The 16366-nt window shown below is 44.6% G+C and overlaps 1 protein-coding gene across 1 annotated transcript in view; it reads left to right on the top strand.

The window, feature by feature from the left end:
• The window catches only part of agap1 (ArfGAP with GTPase domain, ankyrin repeat and PH domain 1), a 130508-nt gene that overhangs the window by 37873 nt on the left and 76269 nt on the right, over positions 1-16366 (top strand). The window lies entirely within an intron of this gene.

Genomic DNA, 16366 nt, shown 5'->3' with positions numbered 1-16366 from the left:
TCTCCCCTCTGTCCCCCCCACTGCCCCCACCTCTCTCTCCTTGTCCAAAAAGAAAGAGGGGAGAGATGGTGAGAGGGAGAAGAGGCTGAGGATGGTTAATGAAGTGCAGTCTGCCGGCTGGCATATGGTCCTCTGCTTCCCTCTTCCTCTACGTGCTTTTCAAAGCCCTGCCTTTTCCTGTGTGGCTGTGTAGCCGAGCGCTTTGATTGGGGCATCAGCAGGGGGGTGGGTAGGTAGGGAGGTGGAGAGGAAGGGGAGGGGTATCAAACCAGAGAGCTCAGGAGCCCCCCCCCCCCCCCCCCCCCCCACTGTAATTGTGGAGAGATTGTTTGAGTTGGCCTTAATTTGTCGCAAACAAGCATGGAGCGAACCACGGAGGGAGGGGGGGGGGGGCTGGCATCTCCTGTGAGCCGCTTCAACTGGAGTATAAGGAAATCAGCCAATTAGCGTGTGCTAATCACGGCCTCTCATATCAGCACGGAGGCCTCGTTTGTAATCCACTAATGAACAAATTGCAACTCTGATTAGGGGCTTCCTTTCAACGACGCGCTGCATTTGTTAGCAGCGCCGCGGTAGTTGTTAGTGCCGGGGCCGTGTCGCGCAGCTCGTCGAGGGAGACCGTGTCTCTGTGGTGCTGCTGCGCAAGGAGGCCCCCCGCTGGGACAGCACAGCAGAGAGCAGAGTAAATTGTCTTGTCCCCTCAATCAGGGACGACATGATGTTTACTTGTGAGATGTTTACATGTATCCCCTAACTCCCCACAGGAAGGACATATCAGTATGAAGTAGCAACGGGGTCCTGTGTTATTCCCAGGCGTCCAGTTAGCATGGACATCATAGCCTCTGATAGTGTTGCTCCTCTCTAAACTGATAAGAGCCTCGATCAGGAGGCTCTATTAGTCACATAACCCAATCTGCCATTCAGTCCTGTCTATATGTAGACAGTATAGCAGCAGAGCTTCATGTAATTGACCTTGCATCCTATCTATGGTTAGCAGTGTTTTAGTCTGCGTTGTGGCGGTAAACGGGGGATGACGTGGAACTGGAAGTGACTCAGAGGAGAGAGCCCAGGCACATACTCATTATGGTTATAGAGCAGCAGAACAGATCACAGCTGTGTGTGTGTGTGTGTGTGTGTGTGTGTGTGTGTGTGTGTGTGTGTGTGTGTGTGTGTGTGTGTGTGTGTGTGTGTGTGTGTGTGTGTGTGTGTGTGTGTGTGTGTGTGTGTGAGCTTACCTCTGTGGAAACGACAGTGACGATGTTGTGCTTTCTATAAGGATCCATGTTGAAGTACTTGTCAAACATTTCTCATGTGATGAAGATGGATTGGAAGAGCTGCTACACAGTGCCAGATATGTGTGTGTTCTCCTGTCCCTGTAGAAGAGCCTCTCTCTCACTCACACGTCATCTCTGTCTGTCTGGCAGAAGTAGAATCCTCCTGGGTCCAGCCACTCAATTTGCATAACTCCTGTGAAGTCAATGGCTGATAATGATGTACAAATGAAGAGGGCCACATACACATGTCACTGGTGGCAGATGGGAGGTGTGGCGTTAGCTGTGTGTGTGTGTGTGTGTGTGTGTGCGTGTGTGTGTGTGTGGATGAGTTTTTTAGAAAGATGACGTAGACCAACAGTCTTAAAGAACCCTCCATCATATGGGTTTGGCTGTGGCCTCTGAGTCGCCCATTGTTTCCCCAACATGAGACACATGGTGAGCAAGGCCCGGCACGACCACACACCCTCAGCCCACCTGACAGCTGCCAGCCCCAGACAGACAGAGGTTGGAGAATAACACGTAGCCGGCAGCGCTCCGAGGCATCGGGCCACAGCCAGAGCTGCTTCCCTTTTTGGAGCTGGATGTTAATTGATTTGATCATTCCCCGTGGTCTTTCCTCTTGGAGAATGTGTATCTCTGTATGTCTCTCTCCATCTCCCCTCCTGCCTCTGTGTTGGCTGCAGGCAGACCTGTTCCCTAATTAGACTGTGTGTATGTGTGTGTGTGGAGATGGCAGCAGCTTAGCTACCTGCCTCCCCATTAGCACTCAGTTTACACTCCATTTTAATGAGTGCTGCTGCGTCTGACTCCTCCCTCCACACACCACCTCACCTTTTCTTGTTGAACACGTTCAGACCTGGTCCACAAATTGTACCAGACGCACAGTATGCTACGTCTCCATACATGCCAGGTCTCCCTCAGAGGGCTAGCAACAAGACTCATTCACTGAGAGGACGTGTTCCCTGACTGGCTCCTTTTGGTTGTCCTTGTCTGTGTGTTGAAGAGGGGAGGAAGGGGACAGTCTTTAGTTGAATCACTTTGGCAGATGTCTGCTTCTGTTAGGTTGGCAGAGTCGCGCGGCTGCTCCTTAAAGGTACAGTCATAATCGGCAGTCAATTAATCACGCCATGAGGAGGAGGAGGAGGATGATGATGATGAGGAGGATGATGATGATGAGGAGTTGGTTTTTGGCATCAGATCTTAACATGTTGTTCAGAAACTACAGGTGAAGGGGATTGCCTTTGTTCATAAATATGGGTGACTTGTGTGAGATCATTTGACTTTACATATGGAAGATAATTAGGGTAAACAGTAGAGAACGACAGATATGGGGTTTTAAGAGCCGATACCAATTTTTGGGGGTCAAGGACGCCGATGGCTGATTTATTTTAGGCCGATAATAAATCTAATTACGTTGGAGCATTTTGATGAGAAATGCTCCCAGAGACAACCATGTGTGCAATATAAATCAATTATACAACCATACAGTCAATTTGACTTTATCAATTTAACTACCCAACAACATAAAGGTGGTAATAATTTATTTGAATGGTCAGTCTCTTGATAAACTGGGTAAATTAAGATGGCGTAGGTCTACTCACAATACAGGTGAATTCATATTCAATAGGAGTGTATGCCTGAGCTCGTGTTGGCTGATTCCAATGGTCTTTGGGGCTACAGGTGACAATCTGTTTCCCTTTCATTTGGGACCATGTTAGGCCTACTGATAAATACAATTTTCATATAAGTAGCCTATTGCTTTATTTTATAAAAATGTGCGCTGTCTCCTTTAAGAGAAAAGACACCACTTGCTTGTCATGTAGCCAGACAGTAGGTACTATTCTTATTTTAGGAGAATATAACAGTCCCTCAACCCTGTTGAGGGTTTTGTTGCCTCAATACAGCTAGAAGGAATTGACATTTTAAACTATAAATGTATTAACATGTATATAAGAAAACTATGTCAAGATGTTACTGTTCCCTCTGCTAAAATGTCCTGGAATGCAGCCCTAGGACAAGTGAACTGGAGCAAAGTCTCGTTGTTGTCTGGCAAATATACAGTTGAAGTCGGAAGTTTACATACACTTAGGCTGGAGTCATTAAAACTCGTTTTTCAACCACTCCACAAATTTCTTGTTAACAAACTATCGTTTTGGCAAGTCGGTTAGGACATCTACTTTGTGCATGACACAAGTAATTTTTCCAACAATTGTTTACAGACAGATTATTTCACTTAGAATTCACTATATCACAATTCCAGTGGGTCAGAAGTTTACATACACTAAGTTGACTGTGCCTTTAAACAGCTTGGAAAATTCCAGAAAATGATGTCATGGCTTTAGAAGCTTCTGATAGGCTAATTGACATAATTTGAGTCAATTGGAGGTGTACCTGTGGATGCATTTCAAGGCCCACCTTCAAACTCAGTGCCTCTTTGCTTGACATCATGGGAAAATCAAAAGAAATCAGCCAAGACTTCAGAATCATAATTGTAGACCTTCACAAGTCTGGTTCATCCTTGGGAGCAATTTCCAAATGCCTGAAGGTACCACGTTCATCTGTACAAGCAATAGTACGCAAGTATAAACACCATGGGACCACGCAGCCGTCATACCGCTTAGGAAGGCGATGCGTTCTGTCTCCTAGAGATGAACGTACTTTGTTGTGAAAAGTGGAAATCAATCCCAGAACAACAGCAAAGGACCTTGTGAAGATGCTGGAGGAAACAGGTACAAAAGTATCTATATCCACAGTAAAACGACTCCTATATCGACATAACCTGAAAGGCCGCTCAGCAAGGAAGAAGCCACTGCTCCAAAACTGCCATAAAAAAGCCAGACTACGGTTTGCAACTGCACATGGGGACAAAGATCGTACTTTTTGGAGAAATGTCCTCTGGTCTGATGAAACAAAAATAGAACTGTTTGGCTATAATGACCATCTTTATGTTTGGAGGAAAAGGGGGAGGCTTTCAAGCCGAAGAACACCATCCCAGATGTGAAGCACGGGGTTGGCAGCATCATGTTGTGGGGGTGCTTTGCTGCAGGATGGACTGGTGAACTTCACAAAATAGATGGCATCATGAATTGAAAATTATGTGGATATATTGAAGCAACATCTCAAGACATCAGTCAGGAAGTTAAAGCTAGGTCTTCCAAATGGACAATGACCCCAAGCATACTTCCAAAGTTGTGGCAAAATGGCTTAAGGACAACAAAGTCAAGGTATTGGAGTGACCATCACAAAGCCCTGACCTCAGTCCTATAGAAAATGTCTGGGCAGAACTGAAAAAGCGTGTGCGAGCAAGGAGGCCTACAAACCTGACTCAGTTACACCAGCTCTGTCAGGAAGAATGGGCCGACATTCACCCAACTTATTGTGGGAAGCTTGTGGAGGGCTACCCGAAACATTTGACCCAATTTAAACAGTGTAAAGGCAATGCTATCAAATACTAATTGAGTGTATGTAAACTTCTGACCCACTGGGAATGTGATGAAATAAATCATTCTCTCTACTATTATTCTGACATTTCACATTCTTAAAATAAAGTGGTGATCCATACTGACCTAAGACAGGGAATTTTTACTAGGATTAAATGTATTTGGCTAAGGTGTATGTAAACTTCCGACTTAAACTATCTAATACGGTGAAAGAAGTATCATACCAACTCATTCATAGAATCTACCCCGTAAAGACCTTTATTATACACAGATTTAAAATAGCTATTGATAACAAATGTGTATTTTGTGGTTGTGATCCAGAGACTCTTGACCATTTATTTTGGGACTGTTCTTATGTCAGAAGATTTTGGAGTGAATTAGACGGTTTTATTTGAAAATAAACTACTATTAATGTTCATCTGAGAGACTCTGATGTTCTGTTTTATTTTGATCCAAATGATATGGACCCTGATTTAACTTTCATTGTTCCTTTGTTTATCTTTCATAGCAGATTCTTTATCCATAAAATGGAGTGGGCAAAGAACAAACCCTTCTTCACATTGTTTAACCTCTCTGGGGTAGGTGGGACGCAGCAGGTCTCAGTCTTATTGTTAACCTCTCTGGGGTAGGTGGGATGCAGCAGGTCTCAGTCTTATTGTTAACCTCTCTGGGGTAGGTGGGACGCAATCGTTCCACCTGGCCAATAGGCAGGGAAAATACAGAGCGCCATATTCAAATAACATGATATAAAAATCAAACTTTCATTAAATCACACATGTAAGATACTAATTAAAGCTACACTTGTTGTGAATCCAGCCAACATGTCAGATTTCAAAAAGGCTTTTCGGCGAAAGCATAAGATGATATTATCTGATGATAGCACAACAGTAAACAAAGAGAGTAGCATATTTCAACACTGCAGGCACGACACAAAACACAGAAATAAAAAATATATTTCATGCCTTTGACGAAATTCTTTTGTTGGCACTCCAATATGTCCCATAAACATCACAAATGGTCCTTTTGTTCGATTAATTCCGTCGATTATATATCCAAAATGTCAATTTATTTGGCACGTTTCATCCAGAAAAACACAGCTTCCAACTTGCGCAACGTCACTACAAAATATATCAAAAGTTACATGTAAACTTTACCAAAACATTTCGAACGTTAGGTATTTTTAAACGTTAATAATCGATCAATTTGAAGACGGGATGATCTGTGTTCAATACAAAAAGAAAACAAACTGACGCAACTTTTCTGGTAATGTGCCTCTCTCAAACAATTTACTTCAAGTGACCCTCATTTACGATGGCCGTACTTCTTCATTACACAAAGGAATAACCTCAACCAATTTCCAAAGACTGGTGACATCCAGTGGAAGCGGTAGGAACTGCAAACAAGTCCCTTAGAAATCTGGTGTCCCAATGAAATCTCATTGAAAAGACAGTGACCTCAAAAAAATACAAATTCTGAATGGTTTGTCGTCTGGGTTTTGCCTGCTACATAAGTTCTGTAATACTCACAGACATCATTCAAACAGTTTTAGAAACTTCAGAGTGTTTTCTATCCAAATCTGCTAATAATATGCAGATCTTATATTCTGGGGAGGAGTAGCAGGCAGTTGAAATTGGGCATGCTATTTATCCAAACGTGAAAATGCTGCCCCCTATCCTAGAGAAGTTAAGAAAAAAATATTATTTACAATGACGGCCTACCCCGGCCAAACCCAGGCGATGCTGGGCCAATTGTGTGCCGCCCTATGGGACTTCAAACTGTCACATCACGGCCGGATGTGACAGTTTGTCTCGGGAAGGGAAAGACAAATCATGTAGCTAGCTAACTCAGAGAGTTAACAACATTGTTGGTGAAATTAGCATTTTTGCGTTATGGTTTGCAAACCCGCTATCACAAAGAAAGTTCCAGGGTAACGTTAGTGAACTGACGTTAGCTTCATAACTAGCCAAGTTAGCTCTCTGCTTAATATCGTTGATTAACTTACCTAGCAAGCAAGCTACCTGTATGAGGTTTTGTGAAGTGCTGTAGACTGTATGGACATTGTTTTGCCTAACAGCAAATTAATGAACACTTTCAAAATGTTTACATTCTGTGTGGCATTGTTAAAGTGTGGTAAATGCAGCATGAGTGGGTAGCTACCCAGCAGCATAGAGGTTCCTCAAGGACAGGCTAACTAGCTATGAGTGTTGCCGACTTGCAGTAGAGGCAAGTGCGCTCGCGCTGTAAGGGGGAAATCGGCTATGCGGATGATCGTCGTTCTCTAAACAGATACGTGAATGTGTGTGTTTGCATGAATTGCGTTGGTGTGTGTGTTCTTGGAGCTCTCTCCCAGGACTACTGACTCCCCAGTGTCGTTTATTTTCTGTTAGCCCAGATCTCATTAGGATGGGCTGTTGTTCTGACTCCCCCTCAAGGTGACTAGAGTGTGTGTGTGTGTGTGTGTGTGTGTGTGTGTGTGTGTGTGTGTGTGTGTGTGTGTGTGTGTGTGTGTGTGTGTGTGTGTGTGTGTGTGTGTGTGTGTGTGTGTGTGTGTGTGTGTGCGCGCACGATAAAGGCTGTGGAAGGAAGAAGATGCCTTCATTAGTTAGATGGTGCTCATTAAAACCTAACACACTGCTAGCCTGGCCAAGCTAGGAGTTTTCAGCACACTGGACTTTTATAAAGAGGGTGGGGCGGACTCCCACTCTGCAGCAATTAGACAACCCAAAGCCCCAGAGGTCCAGCTTTTCTCACTCACACACACACACACACACACACAAACTCTGCTCTGAGTGTGGATGTGACGGGGTCAGACGTGTCACCTATCTACACGCGTCAGGCGGTCGTGGGTCCCTCAACATGGCCTCCACTGTGGTATTTAACTGCAGACGCTCTTCTGCGAGACCTGTACCTAGTGGGATGTTTGTCTACAGCTTTATTTCTGTTTGGAACTTTTAGAATGTTTAGTGTTCTAGGTCCCGTGTGGCTCAGTTGGTAGAGCAGGGCTCCTGCAGCGCCAGGTTGTGGGTTCAGTTCCCACAAGGGACCAGTACGGGGAAAAGAGCGTCTGATAAAATGACTCAAATGGAACAAAAAAGATGAATGTAGCAGGGTCATGATGGGGTCAGTGACTGCTGCTTTTACCGTGTATTTTACCCAGGATGCAACATGGCCATTCTAAGCCTCTTCTGTTAGGGGCTGAGGGTTTCTTTAAAAAGCGAGTGGCGAGCGGACATCTGCAGCTTTGTTTACAGACTGTGTTTACGGTGGCGTCTCCGCGGACATCTGCTCCACGCTCCTAATTAGCCCGTAATTACCGAAGAGATGGAGACACTCGCTTCGCCAACACGTCTCTGTCGAATGAACTTACTGTTTACTGTTACACCTGGGCTGTTGGCCTAAACACCGGGGCTGTTGGCCTAGACACCGGGGCTGTTGGCCTAGACACCGGGGCTGTTGGCCTAGACACCGGGGCTGTTGGCCTAGACACCGGGGCTGTTGGCCTAGACACCGGGGCTGTTGGCCTAGACCGAGGGTCATGGAGCAGCAATAGGAGGTAGAGAAGGTTAAGATGCGGTTCCTGGTTCATCCTAATAGTGAAAGGTGGTCTTTCCACAGCTTCGTAGCCCAACTCATCTCGACATTCAATAGTAATTTGTCCGTCCCAGTTCAGATTTGTATTTTCTTTACATTTCAAATGAGTCCAAAGCATCGACGTGTGTGGTTGGGGTTGGCTCCCTTTGTGAGGAGCTGATTAGTATCATGGTAGTAATTGCCTATAGTTGTAGAGAGTAGTGTAACATTAGATGGGCACAGGGCTGGGTGGTTTTGACAGTCTCCCCCTCTGCCTCCTCCCCTCTGAGGCCTGGTTCCTCTTAGTAAGGAGTTAAATTGGATGGTTAATTCGGCTGTTATTTACCCTGTAATTCATTAGTGTCGCCCTGCCATTGGCAGCGGGCAGGCTGTAATTTCACGCTTGGCAATAAAAGATGTCTCATAATCTGCTTCATTTAGCAGCCAAAGAATTTAATGAAATTAACGGCGTCTCCTAATTAAGACGGTGAATATTAAAGACCTGCTATCAAGGCCCTGTAACGAGTGGCGACGCGATCCGCCTTCCGCCGGATTGGGAAAATATAATTTCCCAGGGAAAAGGTTGTCGCCGTGACGACCGCTCGGAGCTATTTTGGCCATGATGACATTTTTGTCATGCACACTAACCCCTGGAAATGAGATCTGAGGGGGTTGGGGGTGGAGGGGGTTGGGGTGGAGGGGGTTGTTCTTTTTAGTTTTGGAGAAATAATGAAATGAGAAACAAACCGGCATCAATCAGAGGAGCGTGTGGTGGCTTTTAGATTGTGTGATGGTTCTGATCCGGTTACAGTATTCTCTACTGAGCAGTAGAGTTTCTGATTGATACACAGTTGTTCTGTCTGAACACACTGGGACTCAAGTGTCCCAATGGTGACTTTGTTGGTTTATGGTGCATGTTGTTTGTGTGTCTGTTTCTGTATGCTAGACCTGATTCCCTCACTGATCGTAGTATCAGTCTTGGATTCGTTGTCTGTTTCTACCCATCCTGTTGAGAAAGAAGTCTCTCTAAAGAGCTTCTTTAACAAGACTGATTAGACAAAAGAAAAATGGTCTTTGACCCCAGGGGCTTCTTTTAACTCGTTCAGGAAAGAACCAATGTGTTTCTTTTCCACAGCCTTTCCATCCATCCGTCCTCTCTCTCTCTCTGTCAGAAACGGTTGCAGGGCGAGAGAGGCTTTATCTGCTAATGAATTGAGACTGCTGAAGTAAGGTTTGGATAATTGAGTTTCTAATTAATTACCCAGAACTCTTACCAGATAAATCAGTTGCTAGGCTACATCTCAAATGGCACCCTTTTCCCTACATAGTGCTCTGCTTTTGATAATAGCCCTATGGGCCCTGGTCAAAAGTAGTGCACTATTTAGGGTTCATTTTTAGATGCAACCAGGGATAGAGGGAGCATTTTCTTCTTCGTTGGTATTTTATTTGATCTGGTTTTCACTGCTCCTCGCCCCGCTATGCTCCCCTGGGCCTGCCCTTTCCTGTCCTTGCCTCATCAACGCTGACCTTGTCATAAATGCCATGATAGATTGTGTGTGTGTGTGTGTGGGGGGGGGTCAGCTGTTTGTTCACCTGCAACCGCCCGACTGTGATGAGGTGAAAATCTGAGGCCCGCACACGAACCTACCTGCTAATATAGGAAATGCACTGTAGGCTACAGTCCGAGACGGCAGAATGATTTTTGACAGGGAGTGCAGGATTTTTTTGGGCCTGATTTAGATATGTTTCTGCTTATAATTTCTGACATTTTGGTAGGCTATTTGTTGGTCAACTTCTCTGTAATTAGATACAGGCAGCTTCTCTTCTGTCATACTGTATGTTGCCCTAGAAGACTACATAAACCCTTGCTCAGCAGAATGTCATAAATGTGTAGAAGGAATGCTTCAGTCTATTTGGCATCGGTAAAGGTTTCTCTGTCATGTGCTTCTTTCGCGGTGCAAAGATGTTTAGGGACCGTGGAGAAAATGCAATAACTCAACAACAACAAAAACAGGACATTTTTTACAAATGTCCAAATGACATCAGTTTGACTGTTTGTCAGGAAGTAGAAAGCTGTGGAAACGACCAACATGTTTCTGATCAGATCTCAGTTCTGATTGGATGCATGTTTTATGTGGTTGAAATACTATCAGCTTTTATGATGCTGATAAAAATGGCGGCTCTACAGACACAGCACCTGCAGACAGTATGTAACTGTGAATTTGCATTCTCTCAAGATGCTGAAAGAAAGAAATCATATTTCTCCATTTGAAATGTAGCCTACAATTGGTGTATAATTTTACTGCAAGAAATTACTAAAGCTGCAATATGTAACTTTTTGGGCGAGCCGACCAAATTCACATAGAAATGTTATAGATCTGTCGTTATCAATTGAAAGCAAGTCTAAGAAGTGGTAGATCTCTTTTATGTGATCTATTTCTATGCTTCCCGTTCTTAAGTTTAGTTTTTGCATCTTTTACTTTCGGTTTTGTTCACTAGCTGAAAATACAACATTTTGGGTTATGAAAAATATATTTGACAGTGGTTTCGATGGTACAATGATACACAACGACTGCTGGTTTTGTCAAATAAACTGAAATTAGGCAAACTATTTGCATTTTAGCAACCAGGAAATGGTGTCGTGATTTCTGCATATTGCACCTTTAACTCTGCAGTTAATAGTTAATATTAAGGCTATGTGAGAGGTTATAGTGCTACAGTCAGTGTCCAGATTTCAGTTTCTTTTTAACCCATCTGAACAGTAGGCTATAGTTCCCTTGACTTGCCATAGGCCTATTTGACGTTCCCGTCTTGTGACAGTCGAATTTGAATAGCGCCTCACAATCATCACACAAAACATAACAATCACAAAAAACAAAATGTAGCCTATAGATATAAATTGTACAAGAATTATACATTTTAAGGATTTTTAAGCTATTGTTTTATCTTTATTCACCCCACCCACCTGCCCTTCATTATCACAACATTTAATGACCCTAAACCCGACTGCGGGTTATGAGTCAACCCAGCATCAGTATTGTGTCAGCAATTCTCTCATGCCCATGTGCGGGTGTACACCTACTTATGACAGTTTATAAAAATATATATATATTTAACCTTTATTTAACTAGGCAAGTCAGTTTAAGAACAAATTCTTATTTACAATGACGGCCTACCGACAGGCCTCCTGCAGGGACGGGGGCCTGGGATTAAAATAAATCAATAAATACAATATAAATATAGGACAAAACACACATCACAACAAGAGAGACATTATTATCTGCATGGCGAAACGGCTGTAGTCTGTTGGGGGCAGATTCCATCATGGGCATTGCACCGTAGTAGCAATCTCTCTCACTTCCTCGTTCAGCCTGTCTGTTAATGCCTTCTCTTAGAGTCAGATAAACCAGGTCCGTTCCCTCCCCTCTCCACTATCTCCAATTGATCAGGGCTATAGGGACATCATGATATCCTGGCCTGGCCTGTTCACACCACTGTCCTATCCAGTGATGATTAATGACCGGTGGTGTGGTTTGGCTGGCAGAGTGGACATCTCTTCAGGCCAGATGGCCAACGCGATAGAGGAGCGTTGGAACAGCGCCTTTCACAGAGGCATCACTCAAGACATGCCGTAGCCAGCCCTGAGCCCTCCTACGCACCTCTTGACAGCCCCCAAGACAGGAGTTGCCTGTTTGGGAATGACACCCTTAATTTAGGCTCCTGCTCTCCAGGGACACCCAAGAACAATGGGCCTCACCAGATCCCCCGGGGAGAGATGGTGCCTCTCAGGAGATGGTGCCTCCCCCCTATCACCCAAATGGGTCGGCTGTCAGTCCCGTCAAGGGTCCAAGGGAGGGTCTATTGTCTGGAGAAAAAGGGGGATGATGGTGATTAGGGAGTTGATTAGTGTGTTTCAATAGAAAGGAAATTAACCTGGGGAAAGTTCTCTCCTTATCAGACTGTTTGTTTACAACTGAACGGCTCCACTGGCAGGTCTGCCTTAAGAGATTGGACAATTACACCTTTGATAGTGCAGACCAATTGAGGGTGGCTATCGAAGGCAAAGAGAGAGAGGTTTTGGAATGTTGATTGTTTTCTAGATATCCATTTTGGACCTGAGTAAAGTAAAATACAAGCCTGTTTGTTGTAGTAACAGTTGTTATGGTTCGAACGTGAACTGTTGAACTGTTATAATGAATGAATAATTGCGCCCTTGCTGCACGTTTTGAGGAAGCTTTTCCTCACTAACAGGAATGAAGGACATCATCTCCTCTGCCCCCCAGGGCGATCGACCTTTTCCTAAGCACTACCCACAATACTTCACAGTGCCTCTGTAGGAAGTGTCTCCGTAGCAACGAGGAAGACAAAGAGTATATCTGGGATGTATTTATTTCCTCCATTTATTCTTGTGCGCTGCGATCGGAAGACCTTGTGAGCTGTCAAGTCCCCCGGAGGTAAAATAGAGGCACCGTGTGTGTCACTAGTGGACCGGGGAAGTTGAATAATGAAAGATATTACCAATCCGGAGGGTCGACGTGCCGTTCAATTAGCCTTCCCCCTGCAAACTGATCGCTTGTCATCTCCACGATGGATGGCTGAAATGAATATGCACACTTCTATCACAAACAGGGCCACACGTAGAAGAAATATTGGCCACCTAGTTCACTCCCCAGTCTGTGACGCTTGGCCACCTCCCTCTCGCTCTCTCTCGCTCTACACCCCAAATCACTTTCAGGACTATCAGCTTGTACCTTTGGAAGTTGAGATGTGAGTTGAGATGTGAAGCCAGAACGGCCCTGATATGATGATTGTCTCTTTTAATAGTGATTCAACAGTGGTTGTCGTGACGCCAACACACTGAGAGGAGGAACTGAGAATGAAACTGCATCTCTCAGCAAATACACAGTAATCAAATCCATATGATATCCTGCTCAGTTCAGCATAGACCTGACTGCCTCTCTATTGGGCCAGGAATCATTCTGTATGGAATCATTCTGTACTGCAGAGTAGAGCTGCTTATTGGTCAGCCCTCGTTGCTGTACTGTCTGTCGCTAGCTGCTCCCATTGCAGAGCCCTTTTTTCATTGACAAGTGTGTTTTCAGGCGCCCAATTATGAGATATGCAATCATTCCCAGGCGAGGTCGTTGGTTCCTCTGCTTCCTCCTTTGTCCAAGCCAAGGGACACTACGAGGCCTTAATGAAATGTGAACAACGCCAGAGACATGGAAAGCAGGACTCTGTCTATCAAAGCGCCTGGCTGTCCATCTCTCTCTCTCTCTCTCTCGTCCACCCCCCCACCCCCCCCCGTTGCGTGCTAGTTAGTCTTTATCCCCTCATTCTCCTCTGCTGCCGGACTCTATTAATATCTCCCTGTCTGTGGCTGTTAACACCGCGTTAATGTGTTACAGGTCCAGTGAAGTGACACGCGCAGCAGCCAGGCTGTAATTGCTAATCAGCTGACAGTTATATCCCTCTCTTGCCTAATGAATTTGGCTGAAATGCAGCGTGGGTGGGCAGCCGCCCTGAAGGGCCAGTCAGCCGCAGCTGATGTGTGGAGGAGAGAGAAGGATGTTAACAGTCTTGGGTCGGGGCTAATGTGTCCGAAGAACACTTCAGTTTTTTCCGTTCGCTTGCTCGATACTTCTTGCTCACCACTGCTGGTTATGTTTCCGTCTCTCCCTCCAGTGTGTATATAGTCTCTTTAGTTGAAGTGGTTTTCCTATCCGCTAAGGATCTTTGTTTCTCTGGGGAGTGTCACAGAAATGTAGTGGGGGGGAGATCACATTTAGCATCTTTATTGTAAACGTGATTTCAGCATGGTGACTGCATTGAGTTGCAGCCCTTGACATTCTATACGGTCTCCCTGTCTCAAGAGATTCTAGTTCCAGAAATCAGGGATACCACACGTCAATCCCACTCACCACCTATTGACAATGTGTCTTGTATTGGAAGATGAGATATGTGTTGTAAATTCAGTGATGACTACAGTAGAGGCTAGAGCGGTGGTTCCCAAAACTTTTTTGCTTCATGACCCACCAATTGAGGTGTCTTTTTGAGTCATGACCCATCAAACGTGTTGAGTGGTGGAAACACAGACCAAATAAGAAGTAGAACATATCATCTTGGCAGCGGAGAGATGATGTTGCTGTTTCAAAGATAATCTCTTGCAAGTCCACACATCCTGCCATGGAGCTGAAAGAGAATTGAGCCTTTTTAAAGCCAATTTCATGCAATTCTGCACATTTTGCCATGGAGCTGGGATATATTTGTGCAGATTTTAAGATCATTTCCTACAATTATACACATTTTGACATTGCTAATGCTGTGTTTATGCTCGAACATTATAACAAAATCCAGCAACAAAGTCCAGCTTTTATTTTGTTGATTTCTCAGATTATAATCTATTATTGAAAAATATGTAGGTACTGTATATTATATTTTCTAATTTCTATTTGGTTTTAGTCATTAAAGTTGACACAAATCGTTTTTCCGTCCTGAAAATGTATTTAAAACAACAAACAACCTAGATACATTTCGTCAAGCACAGTGGTTCCCAAACTGTGGGTCGCGATCCACAGGGGTCCAGGTGGGTCGCGGGATGACATTGTTTGTGCGTTGACAAAAATATACAAATAAAAAAGATATATATTTTTGCACTGCGCAAACAATGTCATCCCGCGACTCACCTGGACCCCTGTGGATCGCGACCCACAGTTTGGGAACCACTGTGCTTGCCGATATGTATCTGTATTATAGTGTTGTTATGGTCCTCCTCACCCTGTCTCTCTCTGTGTTCTCTCCTATAGGGCATGTATCTGTATTATAGTGTTGTTATGGTCCTCCTCACCCTGTCTCTCTCTGTGTTCTCTCCTATAGGGCATGTATCTGTATTATTGTGTGTTGTTATGGTCCTCCTCACCCTGTCTCTCTCTGTGTTCTCTCCTATAGGCCATGTATCTGTATTATTGTGTGTTGTTATGGTCCTCCTCACCCTCTCTCTCTGTGTTCTCTCCTATAGGGCATGTATCTGTATTATAGTGTTGTTATGGTCCTCCTCACCCTGTCTCTCTGTGTTCTCTCCTATAGGGCATGTATCTGTATTATAGTGGTCCTCCTCACCCTGTCTCTCTCTGTGTTCTCTCCTATAGGGCATGTATCTGTATTATAGTGTTGTTATGGTCCTCCTCACCCTCGCTCTCTGTGTTCTCTCCTATAGGGCATGTATCTGTATTATAGTGGTCCTCCTCACCCTGTCTCTCTCTGTGTTCTCTCCTATAGGGCATGTATCTGTATTATTGTGTGTTGTTATGGTCCTCCTCACCCTGTCTCTCTCTGTGTTCTCTCCTATAGGGCATGTATCTGTATTATAGTGGTCCTCCTCACCCTGTCTCTCTCTGTGTTCTCTCCTATAGGGCATGTATCTGTATTATAGTGTTGTTATGGTCCTCCTCACCCTCTCTCTCTGTGTTCTCTCCTATAGGGCATGTATCTGTATTATAGTGTTGTTATGGTCCTCCTCACCCTCTCTCTCTGTGTTCTCTCCTATAGGGCATGTATCTGTATTATAGTGTTGTTATGGTCCTCCTCACCCTCTCTCTCTGTGTTCTCTCCTATAGGGCATGTATCTGTATTATAGTGTTGTTATGGTCCTCCTCACCCTGTCTCTCTCTGTGTTCTCTCCTATAGGGCATGTATCTGTATTATAGTGGTCCTCCTCACCCTGTCTCTCTCTGTGTTCTCTCCTATAGGGCATGTATCTGTATTATAGTGGTCCTCCTCACCCTCTCTCTCTGTGTTCTCTCCTATAGGGCATGTATCTGTATTATAGTGGTCCTCCTCACCCTCTCTCTCTGTGTTCTCTCCTATAGGGCATGTATCTGTATTATAGTGGTCCTCCTCACCCTCTCTCTCTGTGTTCTCTCCTATAGGGCATGTATCTGTATTATAGTGGTCCTCCTCACCCTCTCTCTCTGTGTTCTCTCCTATAGGGCATGTATCTGTATTATAGTGTTGTTATGGTCCTCCTCACCCTCTCTCTCTGTGTTCTCTCCTATAGGGCATGTATCTGTATTATAGTGTTGT

This window comes from Salvelinus namaycush, chromosome 7, assembly GCF_016432855.1.
Source record: "Salvelinus namaycush isolate Seneca chromosome 7, SaNama_1.0, whole genome shotgun sequence".
Lineage (NCBI taxonomy): Eukaryota > Metazoa > Chordata > Actinopteri > Salmoniformes > Salmonidae > Salvelinus > Salvelinus namaycush.
The sequence above is the reverse complement of the archived record's forward strand: the minus strand, read 5'-3'. Positions and strand labels throughout refer to the sequence as shown.